The sequence below is a fragment of the Nuphar pumila genome, chromosome 9, assembly GCF_984573655.1.
Source record: "Nuphar pumila chromosome 9, dmNupPumi1.hap1.1, whole genome shotgun sequence".
Classification (NCBI taxonomy): domain Eukaryota; kingdom Viridiplantae; phylum Streptophyta; class Magnoliopsida; order Nymphaeales; family Nymphaeaceae; genus Nuphar; species Nuphar pumila.
The window spans coordinates 13,041,448-13,049,338 of NC_143257.1; positions in this window are offsets into that span (position 1 = coordinate 13,041,448).

The following is a 7,891-nucleotide window of genomic DNA, read 5'->3' on the forward strand; positions in this document are numbered from 1 at the left end:
ATTGATCCTATACAAGTAACACCGCGCAGTAACATAATGTCAGAGGTTCAATAATATTCAACTAAAATTGACATAAAGATGTATAGGAATAAGCAAAAAATGATAACGGATGATGATTGTACTCCAAGAACACAAAATAATGCAAATACCAATTTAGCGTGCAAATTATGAAATAAAGTGCAGAACAAGATGATGTGTAGCAATGTATGACAACCGAAGATATAAGATTGATTAATATGTAATGAAGATACAAGAATGATGATGATAAGCAAATAATACAAGATGACCCTATACAGAGCATACACATGACTCACCTGAGGGTTTCTTTCACAACAAACAACCCATCTTTTTGTCATAGATCTGATATACTTGCCACCACAGGGCTTCACGGTGAAATCCTCCAAGCCTCACGGCTATGAAGATGATCAGAATGTACAGGATCTGGTATGGCACTAAGTAGCCAGTTATCAAGACACTCAGCTATTATACAAAATGATGGACTATGCTTCCTGGAACTATCGATGAGCCAACACAAATGAGCACACCAGATAATGAGATTAGCAATTGGGAGTTGGAAATAGCTATGATTCAAATGATTATCATGTTACAGGAAAAGAAAAAAAAATGTAGGTGGAAGTGACAGAATGAGATTGCACAATCTAAGCAAGTAATCAGTGGATCAAACAATATAATTGAAGTGCACAAATTAATGGATTCATACAGCAATTATCAAACTGAATACATGAACCTAGCAGTTAGACTGATAGATTTAATACATCAAATGCATAAACTACCAAATGAATCTGTGGGTTTTGAATTCTGACAAAGAAGAAAACTAAGTATCTACTTCAACTGAAAACTTCAAACATAGCGATTTAAACACTCTACCAATGGAATAACATCTGAAAAGATAGCATGCTCACAGACTCCAAACAAATGTTTAATAATAAGGGAAAGGAATCTTAACAGTAATACTGCAATATGAAGTCAATTTGGTGCATTAACCATCCTTGATGAGCCTAATATAATAGCCTTTTATCAAATTTTTGGGTTAGACTGGATTTAATTAAGATGAAATTTTGCAGGATGTAAGTAACACCTAACAACTTCAGTGGGAGATGTCCAGATCGTGATGACCCCTTAACTTCTTCTGATATCAAGAATGGCAATAAGACTGAAAACCTGTTAGAAAAAAAAACAGAAGCAATTGATTAGATACTTATAAACTAAACCAAAAGATGAACTCAATATAGAACTTAGGTTATTTACAGATGTAAAGGGAACAAAAGAAAGAGATCTAATTCTTATTTCTGATTTCACGGGCTTCAGACTGCATCGGTAGATGAATGACTTGAGCACCAAGCTACACCAACCGACGATACACACATTCCTGATGAACTGAGATGCAGGAGTTTTGTCTAAAATATGCCATGCAGATTTGACTTCGAGGACAGGAGCCATGTTGCTAGTAGATACTTCTGGAGCTCCATGATCACAAGTTGTATAAGTAGAGGGCGAACCCATTATTCAGTGGTGCATTGCAGCAGGAAGACGATGACGGTATGTAAGGGATATAGAGGAGAGGATGCTAATTATATATATAATGCTAGGTATAAAAGGGAAGTGAGGAATCTAATGCAAATAGAAAATTAATATGCAGATAGGAAACAAACGAGGGAAAATAAATAAAAGAAAAATGATCAAGCATAATCCAATATAAACCAGAAGCTGAAATGTAACAAATCATCTAAACGGGTAAAGCAAATATAAAAGACAGGAATTAAGGTAAACTTCAAATTTAGAGAGAAGATCCAACACAGGCCTATAATGCCCAGAGGGTACCCATGATGCAGTATAATCCAGTGAAGGAGGGAATAACTATAATCAGGAATCACAAAACGATGATGCAGAGAAAGCAAAACAACAGGAAATACAAATGAAAACAAGAATTAAAGTTCAGGATACATAAAAAAAAAAAAAGCATCAAAATGAGAGAGATACAAATAGGAATCAGAATAGATAAAATGAAATGAAATAGCAATTGAAATCAAGATGAAAACAGGGAACGACGCAATCTCCAGTACAGGAGGCAGTGCGTGGATCAAAAGCAAATATTGAACAAGTTAAAATAGAATCGTAAGCAGAGATTGAAAGTAAAATAAAATAGGAAGGAAATAACAAAGAAAAGGGGAACGAAGGCAAATCGGAAACTGGGGTGTGAATTGAAATCAGAATAAACATGAAATCGAAAAATAAAATCGGCTATAGACTGGAATCGTAAATAAAACAATCAAAACATATAAAAGAAAAGCGAAAAACATGTCGAAATTGATCATTCTGTTGATATTACACTGTGTAAACCGATATTGCGATATACAAATCGGGATTACAAGGTGTGTATTAATGGGGCCAAAAATCAGAAAATCAAAAGAAAAACAAAAAAAAGGAAAAGAAAGAAATCGCAGAAGGGAGAAATACTTACCTTGGTTTTCTTGATTTGGAAGAGGGCTTCCTTCGATTGATCGGGAGGAAAACCAGGGGAGGGTAGAGAAGAAATGAGGGGAAGAAGAAGAAGAAGAAAGGGAGGAAGAGGATATGCAGAAGGATGGCGGGGTGAAAACCTACGGAAGGAGAGAGAGGTGGGGTGCGGGGGTGAAGAGGCAGTGCCCGACCCTCTTCCCCCTGTATCCTTTTATAAAAAGGGGGAAGAAACATCGAGAAGGGGAATTTTCGAGAATGATCGGGGAAATTTTTAAAAAATCAGAAAAGTGGCTGCTTTATAAGAAATTTTCAAGAAAAGGTTTTACTAAAACGACTTTTATAAAAATGGGCTTACTTAACCACTTTTTCGCATTTTCCCCTTTTTTGCTCTTTTTCTTTGTAATTTTCTATATATATATATATATATATATATATATATTGTTTTTTGTTTTTTTAAATAAAAAAAACTCTGAAATCTAAGGGAAAGTAAGGGGTTAAAACTATTTTTTTGGTATTTTTAAGAAATAATCTAAAAAAGAGGTTTTATGAGCATTCAAGCTCGATTTTTCTCAAAGAATGGGGTCAGGGGCAAAAAGGGAATATTTATAATGTTTTGAAAATTTTGGGGTGTTCACAGGCACCCATGTTTAGGCCCAGTCGACTGGGAGCTGGTCTATTCTTATTATAACAAAAAAAAAAGGAAGTGAATGTATTCTATTTCCATAGCTAGCCTATTCATATTACAAAAAAAAAGAATGTATTCTATTTCCATGGTGCTGGCCTAGTTCCAAGAATAGATGTATATAGACCATGTTGTGGCTTGTTTAAGGGTTTTGAATCATTCTATGCATGAATGGGTTTCATGTGCTTTAAGTGACGTGGTATTCTTTAGCATTGTGTCATATGCAGCTTGCTTCAAGTACATATGTGTACTGGTTTGAGAATATATGCATGTTTGCATTTTTTTAAATTTAGCTCTCATGAATGGAAGCACACATGTGAATGATTACACATAAGCACATGCACATGAATGTTGTAAACATATGCATATGGATGTTTAATACATGCACATTGTTATTCAACATATATGAGTGTGCATGTTAAGAGCAATGTTGACATCATTGCATTTATAGCATGATTGTTATGATTTTTGCATATGATGTATCGATCATCGGAATGAATCATTGTGGGCCGGGTGGGCCTTGAGCTTTGGGTTGCTCCTTTATTTACTGTTAAATGCATCGCAAAAAATTACATTTATTTTTATTGCACTGTTCTATGTGTTTCCACGGGCGGGAGTCTCGTGATGGCTATTGCAAGGGTAGATACGAGTTGTTGTCTTTGTTTTCATGCTGAATTGTAAATTAATGAAATAAGATAATAATAATAATTTAATAAAAATAAAAGAACAATGTAATGTACTTTCTAAGATATCTCATCGAGAGTACGAGACTCTTGGAGTTATGGCTTTGAGGAAACCGAAAGGATACAAAAACTATGTGTATGATGTTGTTGCCCTTGAACCCGATATGGAGGTTCTTTCTCCTAGCCACGATTTTAGGGAGAATCTGTTACTTTGACTGGGGGTGGTGTGTAGACACAACTGTTATTTTGGTATACCAAGAAGTGACACTTATGGATGTTGTTTTCCCTAGTGTCTCGATATTAGATGTTGTTTTCTAATGTTCCAATGGATGGTGTTGTTTCTTGATATCGATCGAGGGCTAAGTTTAAAACCCAGTAATAAAATACAAATTATGTGATGCGCTACCCTGGGAACCGAACTTGACCTCGAGAATTTTTACCCATTTGGTATATCTGCAGGCAACGATAATTAAAAAAAGAAACTTAAATTGTATGCATTTAATAGGGACATCATATGAAAGGAAAACTATAATGAAAGATAATAATTTACTCATGCATTACACTGAAATCATGTATATTTCTGCTATGCATTAGATCATGTATGTTTACCTGTTCTCTTAACTGTTAAATATTAGTGAATGCATAATGGTGTTCCCTAAAGCATGTTAAATGGTTATATTTCTTAAATAGTGATCTCTCTTATTTATTAAATGTTCTCACATGCTTAATAATTGTTCCCTATTGCATGAATGTTTAATTGAATTATGTATTTATCATAATTGCATTCCTCTAAATTATTGTATGAATTCTTATATGTATTTTTTATGCTCATTTATTTCATTAGAGGTACCTGTACACAGAATTTCTCATATTTCTAACACCCTACTTCTATGATTTTTCACAGTCGTAGGAGATCAGTGAAGCAACTAGCTTCTGGGAGAGCTACGAGTGTCACACTTTTTCTAGACAGTTTATAGAGGGATAATGTGACAGTCTTTTCTTTACTTACTTTTATGTCATTAAAATAACTCTTATATGTCTTTTGCAATTATTGTTAAATACTCTTCTTTCATAATTAATAAACAGTGAGTTGCTTTTAGTTTGGGGTGATAAATATAAGATCTCTTGTGGTGTGTTTGGCTATCCAATTGAGAGTGGAACTGTAAAGGCCCCGGGTCTCTGGGAATATTTCTGCAATTGATTTAAAAAAAAACTGCATTTTTAAGAGATGTAAGTTGGGGTCGTTACACATGTGGCAACTCACATGAGGTTGGCGCCAACCCCATGTGGGTCTTTTCCCAACTTTGTAAATGGGCAAAATAGCCCTTTGTGAAAAAGGTTGACATGTGGCACCCTCTTGCAAGAGGGTGCCCATGTGAGTCATTTTTGGGTTTTAAAGATGGGCAAAATTGGTTTTTATTGAAAAATTTGACACATGGCATCACCCAGGGTTTTTAAAAGTAAATAAGTTTTTAAAGGTTTTGTTAAAAATGATTTTTTTTGCTTTTTGATTTTGAAAATACCAAGCGGAGCCTCTTTGAAATATATATATTTATTTAATTTTTTTATTTTAAGAAATTAAGATGAAAGGGGAATAAAATATGAAATATAAAAATGAAAGGTAGATTTTTGGAAATAATTGAACCTTCAAAAATTCAATTTTTGATTTATAAAATCCAAAATGGGTAAAAACCGGATCCAGTTTGAAATTTTGAGAAAAATACTGATTTTGGTTTCTAAAATTTCAAAGATTGTTTTAAAATTAGGGATAAAATTGGATTTTTATTTTAAATTTGAAATCCCTAAATTGATTTTGAATAAAAATTTGATTTTGAAATTGGATATGGATCTATTTGACATTTCAAAATCCAAATTGAATTTTAAACTGGATTCAGGGCATTTTTTGAAATTCAAAGGTTATTTTTGAATTTGGGAATATAAATTAGATTTTTATTTTGAATTTAAAATCTCCAAATTGATTTTGAATAAAAGTTGGATTTTGATAATGGATCTGGATCCATTTTGATATTTCGAAATCCAAACTAAATTTTGAACTAGATCAAGGGTATTTTGAAAAGAATTTTGCAAAATAGTGGATTTGAATTCAAAATTCCAAAGATTGATTTTGGAATTAGGATAAAAATTGAGTTTTTGAAAGGGATCTGGATTCAAAGTTTTGAAAAAGATAAGATCTGGATCTCAATTTAAAGGAAATTGGTTCAAAATGGAAATCAAACCCAGACTATGGATTTCTGAAGAATTAAAAATGGAAAAAGTCTCAAATTCATAATAAAATTGGGATTTTAGATCTAGATCCAGTTCAAAAAATGAAATTGGATCTAGATTTGAAATAGAATTCCAGAAGTGAAATTGAATCTCAAATGTTAGATTAATCTGAGTTCAGAATTTGATTGAATTAAACTTCTGGATGGATCAGAAGGTGGATCCAGACTGAAATGTATCTGAAATGGTTCAATTGGATCATGGATATCTGATGAGATATTCCAGGTTCAAAGAATGAAATTGGACTCTAGATATGAATTTCTGAATAAATCAGATGAAAATCTAGGTTTGAAAAGAAATTAGACACGAGATCCAGTATTGGATCCAATATCCGACTTGAAATGAATCGGATCTCGGATATGGATAAGTTATTGGATAAAGAAATTGATCTGAGTCTGAATTAGGATGTATCTCAGTTCAAAAAAATGTTGGAAAGAGTGTCCTGAAGAAATTTATATTTTTTTGTTTTTCGCCCTACAGGGGTAAAAACACAGTACCGATCTGGTTTGAACTTATTTGAGCTAGATTGGATTGGAATGAACTGAATCAAAAGCCAATTATACTCAGATGAACTAATTTTGGAGTTAAATAACTAGCTCAACCAGCTGAAGTCAGCTTGATCTGAATTGTATCGAGCTCAAACGAGCTTAAATGAGTTGAAACAAAGGTCTAAGTGACTTTGAACTAGAACTGAGTTATTCGAACTATTGGTGGATTTATATTACTCACTGGGATGGGATCTAATGGATTTGACTGACTCGAGGATAATTTGGTTAAGATCCAAACTAAAATGAGCTTATTTCACCTGAAATGAGCTAAATTAGCTAAAAATGGCTAGAAATGGTCAGGATTCACTCATCGCGAGCTCAGGAGAGCTAGAAATGACAGACATTCTAACTTCTTTGAACTTGAGATGAGTTTGGTTTGAACCTAGCTGACGAAAAGTCTAAGGATGAAAATTGGTAATTTTATTGGCTGGACGGGATAAACTGATCTCTAAACTTGAGTGGACATAGGGGTGAGACTCGATACTGCCCTGCAGAGGTTTGGCATCTGAGAAAAGAGATGTCTGGAATGGACTTGAAAATTTTGGGGTGTTTACAAGTTGGAGGAAATGTTGTGGGCAGGGTCATAAATAAAACTATTTTCCTCAAACCTCCCGATTGAGCATAACTTCGCGTCCATTGTTATCATGAACGATGAAGGGTCACCAGAGATCCATCTTGCTGAAGACATAAAATTTAGCGCTCTATGGGAGGTAGCCCCTATTAGTGTTGTGATATTAGTAGTTTTTTTATTTTTTTGTCATTTTTTTTATTTTTGAGCATGAATGTTAGATCATGTATGCATTGCATTTTATGCATTTTTATGAGTTATAAACATTGGGATGGGTGGAATCTCTGCAGAGCCAGTACAGAGCAACATCATGTAAGATTCTATAGTGTGGATCAGGTGACTTTTACTACTTTCCTCTTTTTTTTATATTTCTCATGTGCATTCATCTAGTTTCATGCAAGCATGGGGGAGTGCCACTGAAGACAGTGGCATTCAAGCATGGAGGAGGGTGTAGTTTGCACGCCAAATTTTTTTTTTGTCTTTGTACTTGCACATTGACCAAAACTCATAAAAAATGGGCTTTTAAGAAGTGAGTTTGACCTTATATGAATGTTTTACATAATCCAATATTTTTAGAGAATTTTTAAGCCCCAAATTTTTTTTTTCTGACACTGATCTAGAAAAATATGGTTATTTATGTGGATTT